The sequence below is a fragment of the Sus scrofa genome, chromosome 9, assembly GCF_054392235.1.
Source record: "Sus scrofa isolate SSC_HxYL_T2T_F1_AM1 chromosome 9, Sscrofa_HxYL_maternal_Yorkshire_Landrace_v2.0, whole genome shotgun sequence".
NCBI classification, from domain to species: domain Eukaryota; kingdom Metazoa; phylum Chordata; class Mammalia; order Artiodactyla; family Suidae; genus Sus; species Sus scrofa.
In genome coordinates this window covers 28,092,780-28,106,661 of record NC_139391.1, presented here as the reverse complement: position 1 = coordinate 28,106,661, position 13,882 = coordinate 28,092,780, and the positions used below count along the sequence as shown (strand labels likewise).

General features: G+C 43.3%; 1 protein-coding gene and 1 long non-coding RNA gene across 30 annotated transcripts in view; one reads left to right on the top strand and one right to left on the bottom strand.

The window, feature by feature from the left end:
* Positions 1-3,023, bottom strand: part of LOC146399814 (uncharacterized) — a 48,826-nt gene extending 45,803 nt beyond the window's left edge. For 18 of the 22 annotated variants that reach the window (XR_014815081.1, XR_014815079.1, XR_014815087.1 and 15 more), the window contains exons 1-2: positions 2,866-2,974; positions 1,974-2,178 (exon numbers count right to left, since the gene is read on the bottom strand). This is a non-coding gene — a long non-coding RNA (uncharacterized LOC146399814). Of the gene's footprint in view, positions 1-1,973; positions 2,179-2,865 lie in introns of all 22 variants that reach the window. The other 4 variants (XR_014815066.1, XR_014815067.1, XR_014815068.1 and 1 more) reach the window with 1 other exon arrangement.
* Positions 1-13,882, top strand: part of MAML2 (mastermind like transcriptional coactivator 2) — a 374,722-nt gene that overhangs the window by 317,271 nt on the left and 43,569 nt on the right. The window lies entirely within an intron of this gene.

Below are 13,882 nucleotides of genomic sequence, written 5' to 3'. Positions count from 1 at the left end.
TCTTTCTAGGCTGTCTATTCTATTTGTTGATCTTTTCATTTCTTCCAAAGCTTATTCACGGTGTTTAAATGACAATGGCTTCTAAGTCATCACATACCTGGTAGAGCAATTCCCCCTACCTTATCTTTCTTTTTTTTTTTTTTCAGAAATATAGTACTTATTTTTGAACTTGTATCCTTCCACATGAATTTTAGTGTCTGTAAAAACAAAAGTTAACAGCAGAACTGTTTTTCCAAACAAAATAGTTTGTAACCTGCCAACCAACGAAATGAATAAAAATAAATGCTTTATTTGACACAGGATGGAGTCTCTGGATGTGACCTCTAAGCCCTTCTTTCAGCCTCTGAAATCTTTCATTCACCAAAAATCAACATGTCAACTGAACATAGAAAGTGAGAGCTTTAATACAGTGAATGACGGATGGTGGGAATTTCCAGCCCACAGAGAGACCAGGTCAGACAGAAGATGGCAGAATAGATTGGGGGATACAGGCTGACCCATTTTTTAGAGTTTTCCCTCTTACTGTCCTTGACAAATGTCCAACAATTGGGAAACTACGTTATCTAGGTAATCCTCTATAAAGTTTGTTCTCAGGAAAGAATAGCTTTGCCTTAATTATGACTCATTTTAGAAAATGGAAAAAATATGGTCTCCCATGTAGGTGAAGAATCCCTCTGAGATGGCAAACAAATAAAAATCTGGATATGGTCCTTGGAAGACAGACTGGTAGAATTTTTACATTGTGAAAATCTCTCAGATCCCAGTCCATCACTATCAGGGGAATATTACTGCACAAACAAGATGAGCATCAGTTAAAAGGTAATTTCCTAAAACAGTCTCATGTGGAACAAATTGAAAATCCACAATCCTTTAAGAAAGATCTTTTTTTCTTTTCATTACTTGATCTGTAAAAAATTGTTTCACTCTTTACTTCCCTTGCAGATGTTGCAAATTTCAGAAACAGGCAGGGACTTTTGGACTGAAATGAAAAATTAATCCACTTAAACATGTAAAATTCAGTTCAAAATGTTTAGAATATAGTAAGTGGGGCCTGGAAAGAGTATACCTCTGCCTTGGAGGATTTCCTGTCTATGGGATTCAGATGCCATAAATCTGGCAAGGAGCAGGCACTGCTCTGAATGTGATGAATAACTTTTTTTTTTTTTTTTTTTTTTTTTTTTGCTGCACCTGTGGCATGTGAAATTTCCTGGGCCAAGGATCGAACCTGCACCACCACCACCATAGTTGCAAAGGAGTAACATTTTATACATTCTAAACATGTGTCATTTTACTCTGCCTTTTTTTAGAACAAAAAATTCCTTATTTTTTCTGATCCTGTTTTCATAAGAGTTTGCTGGCTTTTAATTTTCTTTTCTAGAAGTAAAAATTAGTCAAATACCTGCTCATTCATTTATTCATTCTATAAATATTTATTGAGTGCCTATTATGAACCACTTTGTTGACTACTGAGTATATAGGAGTAAATAAATTCTCATGGAGTTTAAAGTGTATAGGAAATGAGAGACAATTAAGTCAAACGGGGGAAAAGCATGAATGTCACGATCAGAGAGATTTAGGGGACACTGTCAAGGGACCTGACCTAACCTTGGGGTCAAGAAGGTCTCCCTGAAGAAATGGTGTTTAAACTGACTCTTGAAGAATAAATGGGAATTAGGCGAGGACAACTGATAAAATGTTTATAAGAGAGAAAGGCAGAGTCTTTCAGGCAGAGAGAGTAGCATGTGCGGAAATGCTGCAGTAAGTGGAGCATAAATGTTTTGAGGGAGTAGAAGAGGAGTAAAAATTATTTATTTTATACTTTCAAGATCCAGAGAAATGTGGACGGTTACCCCTACGTTCAATGAAATAACATAGAGATGTGGACGGCTAGACAGGACTGGTGCCTGGTTTCTATGTGAGTCCATCACACAAAGTGCAGCAGAAAGAATCAGAATGTGCTCTGCTCCCCTTACCTCTGTATCTTCCTCTTTCACCTGATGAACTCCCAGCCTTCCTCTGAGACCTGGCACATGGTCCCCTCCAGAAGGATTCCTCCCTGCATCCTCCCTCCTCCGGTCTGAGGCAGCCGCCGCTCCCCTGTGGTCACACTGTGTTCTCTTCTTAGAACACTCTTCACACTGTGTTTTCCAGCTTCGCCTCCTGTTCAGTTTTGAGTTCCTGAGATAAGGGACAGGCATAAGGGTGAGAGTAAGAGGGGGCTTTGCAGTCAGAGTCTTGAGTGGAAACCGTAGCTCAACCACATGCTGCATATCCTTGAGAACTTACTTCTGAAGCACAGCTTCCTTATCTGCAGAAATCTGTAGAATGGGAGAATAACAGTATCTACCTCTTAGAGTAGTTTTGAGTATTAGAGAAGAAGGTTTGTGAAGTGCATGGCACAGTGCCCAGCTATATATAATAACACTCAATAAAAGTGTGGTGAATGGGAGTTCCTGTCGTGGCGCAGTGGTTAACGAATCCGACTAGGAACCTTGAGGTTGCGGATTCGATCCCTGCCCTTGCTCAGTGGGTTAACGAGCCGGCACTGCCGTGAGCTGTGGTGTAGGTTGCAGACGCGGCTCGGATCCCACATTGCTGTGGCTCTGGCATAGGCCTGCAGCTGCAGCTCCAATTGGACCCCTAGCCTGGGAACCTCCATATGCTGCGGGAGCAGCCCAAGAAATAGCAAAAAGACAAAAAAAAAAGTGTGGTGAATGAATGAATGGATGAGAAAATGTGGGGTTTGTTCACAGCATTGATGGTTCAGAGCTCCCTTTAGACTGTAGCCAATTCAGTGATCTAAAGTCCCATGAGCTCAATCTCAGACATTGTCACCATAGCCAGAAACTCCAGAAGCACAAGTACCTTTTAAACAGGAACTGATTGCCACAGCCTCAGCTGCTACCTAAAGAGTCCACCTTCTCATTTTACCCTCCGTAAGTTCTGAATTCAGTCTCGCAGCCTCCCATCCGTCCTACAGGTAGAAAAGAAAACATCTCTCATTGTCTGCTCATTTCTCCATTCACTGATGAAACATTATCAAGTACCTACTGTGTGTTAGGGACTGGGATGGATGTTAGTGTTGTAATAAGATTTTTTTTTTTTTTTTGGTCTTTTTGCTATTTCTTTGGGCCGCTCCCGCAGCATATGGAGGTTCCCAGGCTAGGGGTCCAATTGGAGCTGTAGCCACCGGCCTACGCCAGAGCCACAGCAACGCGGGATCCGAGCCGCGTCTGCAACCTACACCACAGCTCACGGCAACGCTGGATCATTAACCCCATAAGCAAGGGCAGGGACCGAACCCGCAACCTCAAGGTTCCTAGTCGGATTCGTTAACCACTGCGCCACGACGGGAACTCCTGTAATAAGAAATTTGATGAAATATTTTCCTCATTCATTGGTTGATTAGCCAGGATACAAAACAAATGCATTGTATGTGATAACTTTTCTCCCCTGTGGTCAGTCAGGGACCTTCTCTGCCCTACATTGTGTGGTACCCATTGTGCTCCCTCACCAACCCTCCTCTCCCTCTCTCTCTACTAGATACAAATATAAAGATATGTTCATCTATCCGGTTCCACTGTAGGCATGTGCTCGAAGCATGCAGGTGCCAAAAGGAATGTGTTTTTTGTTTATCAATATTAAAATGAAGCTTTGTAGGTGAATTGGGCAAAGAATGAAGGCGTACAGCCTCCTGCCTTGCTTGTACGTTACTAACTGTATGAATCACTCTGCAGCAAAGTGAGCATTGGGAGAAGCTGATGCTTTTAGTGGTGTTGCTAAAAGGATGAGATAGATAAAATGATGTCCCAGGAGCCGGGGCAAATGTAACTATTGTCTCTCTCGTGTGATGCAGATGACTTCAATGTACCCAAACTTTTGATATTGACATTTTACTGTTGTTTCATGAGCCTACCACATGCTTTTACTCAAAAGGAGAACCCATTTATCTTTCATTCAGCATTTTTTTATATTTAAATTTTTTTTATTAAAGTATAGTTGATTTACAATGGCCTGTCCATTTCTGCTGTACAGCAAAGTGACCCAGTCATACCTATATATGCATTCTTTTTCTCATCTTATCTTCCACCATGTTCTATCACAAGTGACTGAATATAGTTCCCTGCGCTGTACAGCAGGACCTCATTGCTTATCCGTTCTAAATGTAGCAGTTTGCATCTACTAACCCCAAACTCCCAGTCCATCCTTCTCCCTCTCCCATCTCCTTGGCAACCACAAGTCCTTCCTCCATGTCTGTGAGTCTGTTTCTGTTCTTTAGGTAGGTTCGTTTTACCATATTTTAGATTCCACATATGGTATTTGTCTTTCTCTTTCTGGTATACTTCGCTTAGTATGAGACTCTCTAGTTGCATTCATTTTTCTAAATGGAAGTATAATTGATTTATAATAGTTTGTATCTGTTAGTCCCATACTCCTAATTTGTCCCTCCTCCTTCCTCCTCCCCCTTGGTAACCATAAGTTTGTTTTCTCTATCTGTGAGTCTTTCTGTTTTCAGCAAACACTTACTGAGAGCCTGTATGTACACAGCTGGCTAAAGTATGATTCCTCTGCTTTAGACCTGTTTGGTCTAATTGGAAATGAGGAAACTAATAAATGAACACATCAGAGCATTACAGTACCAGACAGTGGTTAAGAGCACAAGTCTAGGACTGAGCACTGCGTTTGAAATTGGAAGCAAGTTCATTACTAGTCTAACTGGGGGTAGTTACTCAACCTCTCTGAGCCCCAGTATCCCCATCTATAAATTAAGGATAGCCTCAGCATTACCTTGGGAAAATGTGTTGAAGAGTCAATGAGATTATCGAAGTACAATGCTTCTCAGGATGTCCAGAACATTGGAAGCCCCAACAGATATTAGCTGGGGTTTGTTTGTTCTTTGTTTTTAGGGTAGTTGTTATCAGAGGCTATAACGGAGTCTTGAGCAGAGTCTCTGGGAACAGTGAGAGGATGTGACCAATTTGACTTAGGCAGAGCTTTCCCAAGGTGGAATCAGAGCTGAGTATTAAGGGCTGAGTGGGACATGAGCAGAGGGAGAGGCAGAGGAAGGGCATCCTGGGCCTCTAGAATAACAAGTTCAGAGTCACAGAGTCACAGGAATACTTAAATAATTCAGAGAATTATTCAGGAAATTCTCTAAATGAAAGAGTTAAGAGGAGCCAAAAACCATCCTTAGACCCAAGCTGAGTGAATAATATGGCTGCCATACAAAATGGTTGGAATGATTGGAAGCCAGAGGAAGTCTCCTAATTATTCCTTTTATCTCTTCCTCCACCAAACTACGCCACAAGTAGATGACTTTTAGCAACATGTACATGTAACTACACACCCAGCAGATGTAAAAATTACAGTGTAACAGTGGAAGAAAAATAGGGAAATTCTGTGATGATAATAATAGCTAACATTTGTTTGCATTTTATGGATTACCAAGGACTTTCACACACATGTTCTGTTTTACACTTTATGATGTCCCCAAGATTTGGCATTACTAAGATTTCCAGTTCATAGAGAGGGAAACTGAGGCTCAGCAGCTCATGCGAGATGACACAATTAGGAAGTCATGGAGTTGGACCGTGAACCCATCTAACTCCAAGGCCCTGGACCCTGGCAGAAATGACCTTCTCTACTATTGCAACTCTCACTGTCAATCTAAAACTTTTCTCCTGAATAAGAACTCTTGTCTATTAAAAAAATAGATTCCCCCCCCCCACTGTTTCAGTTCTCTAAAACATTGCCGAAATCCCCCTTAACCAGCTTATCCCTAGTCTTTGCTTCAGCTATTCTCTGCCTTTGCTTTCTGGATTTTCCATTTTTATGATCATCCGATAACTTCGTTTTCTCCAACCTTGGACAACAGAGAGTGTTTGCAGTTTAATTATTCTGTCACTTTGCTACAGGAGACTTATCCATTTTAAAGATGTTTCCAGCCTTACTCAGCAAAACCGCCTCTTGTTCACCACCTCTTGGTAGAGGCTTCTCATCTTAATCACTTGACACTTTCCCCTCCTTCCCTACTTTCTCCCTGTGCTCCCCTGCCCTCTGCCTAGTGTTTTCTGTTTGCTCTAAGCCTGAAAGGTTTGCTGTGTGAACGTTTTGTGAGGAAAAACCTACCAGGTGGAAAGATCTGGCAATAAACGACCACCCCTTGTGTTCCAGGGCCTCTTGTGAGAACTCAGGGAGTCTGCCTGCCTCTCGCTGATGGCCCCAAAGATCCCGCTCCCACAGACGGGACATCCCATGGAGCAGTGTGGTCCTGCCACGTTCTAGCACATGATCCCACATTCCACATCAGTCTGCTCACTAGCTGGGTGGTCCAGGCCCCATTCTGGGAAGCCTTGCCAACGGCTGATGTCTGGCTACTGGGCAGCTGGCGAAGCTTCCACATGTGTGGGAACTGTGCTGGAAAGACAAGGAGACAAGGCTAGGCTCAGCAAGTGGGTGCATGAGGAATTCATGTAAGGGAAAGAGGCCTCGAAGCTACACAGCAACAAGGCACGCAAACAGTGACTCCATCCTATGGCAACAGTGCCATCTGTGGCTTATCCCCTTGTGCATCTGCCCATCCCAACTGCAGATCAGGAGAAGAAGCCATTTGGTTGAACTTCCCAAGTTGAGAGTCAGAGCTTTCCATCAGCAGTAAAATTAGCTCAGGGTCCTGCCCGGGGGGTTTACTCAACCCACACTCTGCAGAGGTGCTTTGTCCTGTGTTGCCCAGTTCTCCAGGTCTTCACGATCCTCAGCTTGCTTCCTCACTGAATGGTGGTTCAGCTCTACCCACCCCAGCCCCAGCGAGCCGCTGAAATCCTTGCCTTCTTTGAATGCAATATCTTTTGCATCCTTTTCTTATAATGCAGCAATTGCCTGGTTCCATCCAAACATAAAGATGCCATCATCACTTATTTTTAAGGTTCTGCTTGATGCCTTATGGACTAATCTATCTGCCTGTCCCTTCCTTCCTCATTGTCCTAATGCCGCCCAACATTATTAAACTCCTTTATCGTGGGCTGATTGCTTCTTCAAACGTTCTGTCACGTGATCCTTATGAGACCCCTGACAGCCTCATTCTGGGCCGAATTATGGGTATGTTATTAGCTTCATTTTACACCTGAGCAAATAAGCTCAGAGAAGTGAACTCGTCTGTGTGAGGTCACATAACTAGTAAATGGCACAGCTGGCACTCAAACCTGTGTTTCTGACTCTTGAGTCTGGTGCTCTTTTTTCTGCAGACAGACAGGGACAGGGAGAGTGAACTAAATCCAGCGGCTGTCACATATGCTTCTAGGGCCAAGTGACCCTTTTCAAATCAGCTCCCCAGTGTCCTTCTCTACCCTCCCCACCGGGCGAAAGACTAATCCTTCTAAAAGCCCTCTGCTCTCTGTGTGCTACCTTAATCCCCAAGATCCCATCTGTTGTGTCTCTGGACACAAATACACATGGCCCATTTAACTGCAGTGATTCGGGGCAGAATAAGAAAGGCAGGAACCTGGGACAGAATTTCCCTGATTGTAAGAGGTCAGGCATTGGAGTTTGGGGACAGATTCAGGAATAGGGACCGGTGATGGAGATCACTGTGGCACATGGAACACAGCAACAGATAGCTGGTGGGAATATAGTGATTTGATCAGCACAACAAAATTCAACATGGTGTCTTCAGAGTGCCCTGACCACGAATGAATCATGGGGATAGAGAAACAGGAGCAGTGATAGAAATCCAGGCAAACAGACAGGGTGAGCCAGAGCAGATGATTAGAAGCACAGTCACAAGGCCGGGGATGGTGAAAGAAAGACAGTACCCATCACCCTAGAGCATCTGGGCTACTGAGACCACAACTTTGTTACAGACATGACAGTGGCCCTCTAACCAGAACCAACTTCAAGGTGTGAACTTGGCCTTAGCAACAAAGAGACTTTGCTCAGAATCAGACACTTTCTTCAGGGCCACGCCTAACACCCAGCTTCAAAGAGAAAAGAGATGCTGAGCCTGGGAACAGGCAGGACCTTGTATTCCGGTTTGGGACCCTTTTCTACATTAACTAGTATAGACAAGGTTATGCTTCAGTAACATATAATATCAAAGTCTTACTGGCTAAAACAAAAGTTTTGGAGTTTCAGTGTGGCTCAGCTGGTAAAAGGCCTGACATTGTCTCTGTGAGGATACAGGTTTGATCCATGGCCTCGCTCAGTGGGTTAAGAATCTAGCATTGCCACAAGCTGCAGCGTAGGTCAGATGCAGCTCGGATCTGGTGTTGCTGTGGCTGTGGCGTAGGCCGGCAGCTGCAGCTCTGATTTAACCCCTAGCCTAGGAACTTCCATATGCCACAGGTGTGGCCATAAAACAAACAAACAAACCAAAAAAAAAAAAAAAAAAAACCAAAAATAAACAAAATGTGAGTTGTATTTCCTTCACTGCTTGTCCACAATGGGGGCAGGGGCATCTGCACATCGTAGCCATATGGGGACTGAGGATGATGGAACAGCCACCACTCTGAGCACAGCCAGTTGCCAACCCAGAGAGAAAAGAGGGCCTCCTCAAGGGTCTCATGTTAGCAAATAAAGTCTTAGCCAGAGAGTGACACACATCACTTCAGCTCACGACTCACTCCTAGTAACCCATGTCCTAGTAACCCCCAGGGAGGCTGGGAAGCACCATCCTGCCACCGGCCCAGGAGTCAGAGAGCTGCAGACATTCGGCAAGCAGCCCGCCATGAGGCCTTGAGATTGGACTCATGATGGATTATTATCTTCAACCTTAGTTGGGAAAATAAGGCATCAATTACAGAAATCTGGAAAACATGGACTCCTCTGTAGCTTCACTGAGAGCCCAGGATTCTATGAAAGCCAATGGAAGCAGTGACTAATCTAGGCTAAGGGTAGGGAGATGAGTTTAAGGCAGGCTTCCATGTCTGCATATAACTCTGGCACGCACGCGCACACACACACATGAGAAGATGAGAGTAAAGCAATGATTCCCTAGCACCAGAGTCAATCACCTGTACCCCTCTATCCACAAGGCATGGTTGTTCCCACCCTATGGAGAACAGGCTTTATAGAGGAGAGCTTTTGCTTGTTTCCACTAAAGTCTAGAATTCTGGTGACTTGTAGGCAGTTGAATTGGAAAAGGAGTAACAGCCTCTCTTTCTCTCATTCTGACAAAATTTTTCTCCTTTAAACTCTGCCATTGAGACCTAAAATTCTGAGTTCATTGGCTTTTCTGCTTAATGCCAGAAAAAAGACCTGTAGAACTCCAAATATTAACTGAAAGCAGGCATACAATAAACCCTACCACCTCGGTTCATGTTGGTTTATCCATGTAGCTTTAGTCACCGGGCACACACCGGTACCATCAGAGTCACCCAGGTCCTTGTTAGAAATGCAGAAACTCAGTACTCAAGCACCCCTCGCCATGCCAAGACCTACTGAATAAGATTCAGCCTTGGCACAAGATCCCAAAGTAATTCATATGCACAGTAAGGTTTAAAAAGTACTGACCCTACTGAGTACAAGAGGAATTGCAAAGGATCCGGTGTTGCTGTGAGCTGTGGTGTAGGTTGCAGCTGCAGCTCGGATCCCTCGTTGCTGTGGCTGTGGCGTAGGCTGATGGCTACAGCTCTGATTAGACCCCCAGCCTGAGAATCTCCATGTGCCACAGGAGTGGCCCTAGAAAAGACAAAAGACTTAAAAAAAAAAAAAAGGAATTGCAGAGAAAAGGGGTTTCAAGTCACATTTTGCCTTTTATGCTCTTTCGCCCGGAGATGGTCTTAGGAATTATGCAGGCTTTGGCTGGAGTTTGTTTGTTTATTTATTTATTTATTTTGCTGTGCTCATGGCATGTGGAAATTCCCAGGGATCATACCCAAGCCACAGCAGTGATAACACCACATTCTTAATAGCTAGGCCCCAAGGGGACTCCTTGGTTGGGGTTAAGAGGTGAGGTAAGGACTCAGGAGGCCCTTCCCAGTGGCTCTTCCTTTTCCCCTGCTCAATCTGTGCATGCAGAACTGTTCCATGTCCATGCACTAGCCTTCACTGACTTGTACCCCCAACATCGGCCATGTAGAGGGTGGATCTGTTGACTCTCCAAGGCTCTCCAAAGCTCTCCAAGGCGTGATTAAGTGGCACTTAACAACAGAATAGCATAAATTCCAGAACTAAGGAACTCAGAGGGACAACAAAAGTCCGCTCTTTTAAGTCATGAATGTGGTGGGAAATTTATAAACTAGCAGCTGGACTTTTTTATTTGAACAAAAGTTTCACCCCAAATGGGCTACCATGTATAATTATATGCTTCCAGTATGGCGTCTTCTGAGCCTGACCTTTTCCCCCAGCTGCGTCATTTCCAGCAGCCTGTCAATCCACTGTTCACTGCCAGCTGTCTGGTTCTACATCTCTATTATTATTATTGCTGTTGTTGTTATTAGCCTTTCACTGTTGATGTAGCTGTAAAGAGCAATTTGAGTATATTTTTATAGGACTCAAGAAAGTTGTGTTACACTAGCCCAAATAAAATTTGATCTGCCAGGAGTTATATCTGAACTGAGTGAATGGCTAATTCTTTCCATCACCTTTTCCCATTATGTGTACTTTATTCAAAAACTTGTCTGTGATGTATGGAGCACATCCAGCAAACATTACCCCAGAAGGTCTCAAGTGGAAGGTAATAGTTTCCTGTTACAAAGGTATTAGAGACCAAGCCCTATAGACGTTATATTCAAAATGATCACATTGATCAGGATAACTAAAAGCTATTATCAGCACTCTTATAACTTCACTAGTCATACGTATTAGTGACATTATTTGCTGTGTAAGCAAAACCAGTATATAAAACTGCATATATTGTGAAGCAGATGAAAGAAAGGTAAGGGTTTACCTGACCAAGGCATTTGCCATTTTCCCTTTGCATTATTTTCATAAACATATATCTAAACCTAAACAAACAGAAACCTCCACATTGCTTTCTGCTACCTCTCCAGTTTTCTGCCCTCCTTTGCATCAATACTCCCTGAAGAAGTTCTCCAGAAACCCTGCCTTTTGTGTTTCTTCTCATTCTATGTTGAACCCATTCCAGTAAGGTTCTTGTCTAGATTTCCAGCGGAAGTGCTCCTGTGGAAGCCACCAGTGATGTCCAGTTTTCCGCTCCAGTGGTCACTTCTCAACGCTTCTCTTATCAGCACCATCGAATCCACTGATCACCCTCTTGTCTTTGACACACTTCCTTCGCTTGGTCTTCAGGACATTGCCCCTGTCATAGTTCTTGGTCCCTTTTGCTTTTCTTCTTCATCTATCAGCGTGGGGTGCCCAGAGGCTAGTCTTGGGACCTCTTCTTCTCTTCATCAGCACTCACCCTCTAAGGGATAGTGTCCAAATTCACAGCTTTAAATATCTTCTCTTTGCTGACAGCTCCCAAGTTTATATTTGCAGCCTGGATCTCTCTCCTGAACATCAGACTCATATATCAAGTTGCCTACTTGACACTTGCACTTGGGTACGTTAAACATTTTAGCCTTGATGTATGCCAAGTTAGATTCTTTATTTCCACCCCCTACTCCCCTTAAATCCAGAAACAAAGCAAAACTGTTTATTTCGCAGTCTTACCCATCTCAGAAAATGATGACTCAGGCCAAAAATCGTATGGTTGCCCTCTACGCCCTTCTTTCTCTCACTCCACATCTAGTCCATTGGTTAACTTTATGAGCTCTGTCTCCGAGAATGTCTGGAATCTGGCCACTTCCTACTGGCACTGCTCTGGTCCAAACCATCATCTCTCCCCTAAATTATTCCTATAGCCTTCCTTTCTAGTTTTCCTTTCCCATACAAACTATTCACAGGGCTGACAGAGTGATCTTTAAGATATAAATCAGATCGTGGCACTCCTCTGCTCACAATCCCCTAATGTCTTTCCATATCACTCAGAGTAAAAGTTAAAATTCTGACCATTGCATACAAGGCCCTACAGTATCACCCTGCCCACCCCCTTCTCTCTTTTTCTGCACCAGCTACATTGTTCTACTAGCCATACTTCAGACTTACTAAACAGGCTCACACCTCAAGACTTTAGGAAATTCAGGGATTCTCCCAGCTACCCTTTCACTTCCTTTAGGTCAAAGGTCACCTTAATCCTGAGGTCTTCTCTGATCACCCTACCCCCTCCAACCCACACCTCCCGCACACGCCTATGAAAGCTTCTCTTTCTTCTTTTTCTTTACTTTTTCTTCTTTTTATGGTCACATCTGCGGCATATGGAAGTTCCCAGGCTAGAGGTTGAATCAGAGCTGCAGCTGGCTGCCTACATGACAGCCACGCTGGATCCAAGCTGCATCTGCGACAATCCAACGTTGCAGCTTGTGGCAATACGGGATCCTTAACACACTGAGTGAGGCCAGGGATCAAACGCACAACCTCACAGATACTAAATGAGTTTTCAATCCACTGAGCCACAACAGAAGCTTCATTTTTGTTTTCTTTTCTTTTCTTTCTTTATAGCACTTACCATCATGTGATATATTTTATGTTGACATGTTTATTATGTCTTCCTACACTAAACTACCTGCTTCATGAGGGCCAGGACTCTTTTATTTACTGCAGCAGCCCCAGTACATGCCATAGTAGAAACTCAAACTATATTCTTTGGATGGAAGAAAGGAAGAAGAGTGGGAGGGAAGGGAAAACCATTCTCATAATATTACAGTGTGGGTGAGTTTTAAAATTTTCATTTTAGAAATCAAGGGTTCCATAAACCAAGACACATCTATCCATTCAAATTAGATTTGAATTCACCCTTTACTGACTGAGGGATATTGTACAACTTAGTTAACTTCTCTAAAAGCCTCATTCTCCTCATCTGTGAAATGGGAGTAATAGTAAAATATACTTCAAAAGACTGTTGTAAAGATTAGAGAGGGTGATGTCTTTAAATTGTTTAGTAATATGCCCCATACTTAGCAAGGCCTTAATTCATGTTGATTATTATTGTTATTATTATCATTGGCTACTTCCATGTATTTCATCTTAATAAATTATTTTTAGGTTACTACAGCTTAGTACTATTTTCAGAAATTGTGAATTGTATATAGTTCTCATTTATCACAAGAAGGGACAACAGGAAACATCTAACTGGTTCTCCCCCCCCTTTTTATTTTAGCTATTTAAATTTTTTCTGTAGAATTTTGACTTTGTTCTTCCTATTCCCTTTTCTGATCTGAAATCACTCTAAATCAAAAGTTTGGGTTTTTTACTTCTTTTTCAGGACACTAACAGGGTGTGTGTGTGTGTGTGTGTGTGTGTGTGTGTGTGTGTGTGTGTGGTGTATTGACCCTTTTCTTTATATTCCTAAAGCCCATGATTCTATGCAAAGGCAACCTTGAAGTGCATTTTGGGTCTTTGTATCTAAGTGAACATAAGAAAGGCCATTATTTATTTCCACAAGGCCTTGTAAAATATTATCCTAGTTAGCTTACATCCCTACAGTAAGTGTTCTCCCTAGAATCTGACTGTCTCTGCCCGATGGGGTGGGACATGCTCCCCCAAAGCTTGAGAACATGGAGATTCAAAACATCAGCCAGGGGAGTTCCCGTCGTGGCGCAGTGGTTAACGAATCCGACTAGGAACCATGAGGTTGTGGGTTCGGTCCCTGCCCTTGCTCAGTGGGTTAACGATCCAGCGTTGCCGTGAGCTGTGGTGTAGGTTGCAGACGCGGCTCGGATCCCGCGTTGCTGTGGCTCTGGCATAGGCTGGTGGCCACAGCTCCGATTAGACCCCTAGCCTGGGAACCTCCATATGCCACAGGAGCAGCCCAAGAAATAGCAAAAAAGACAAAAAAAAAAAAAAAAAAAAAAAAAAACATCAGCCAGAGTAAGCTACTGGAGAG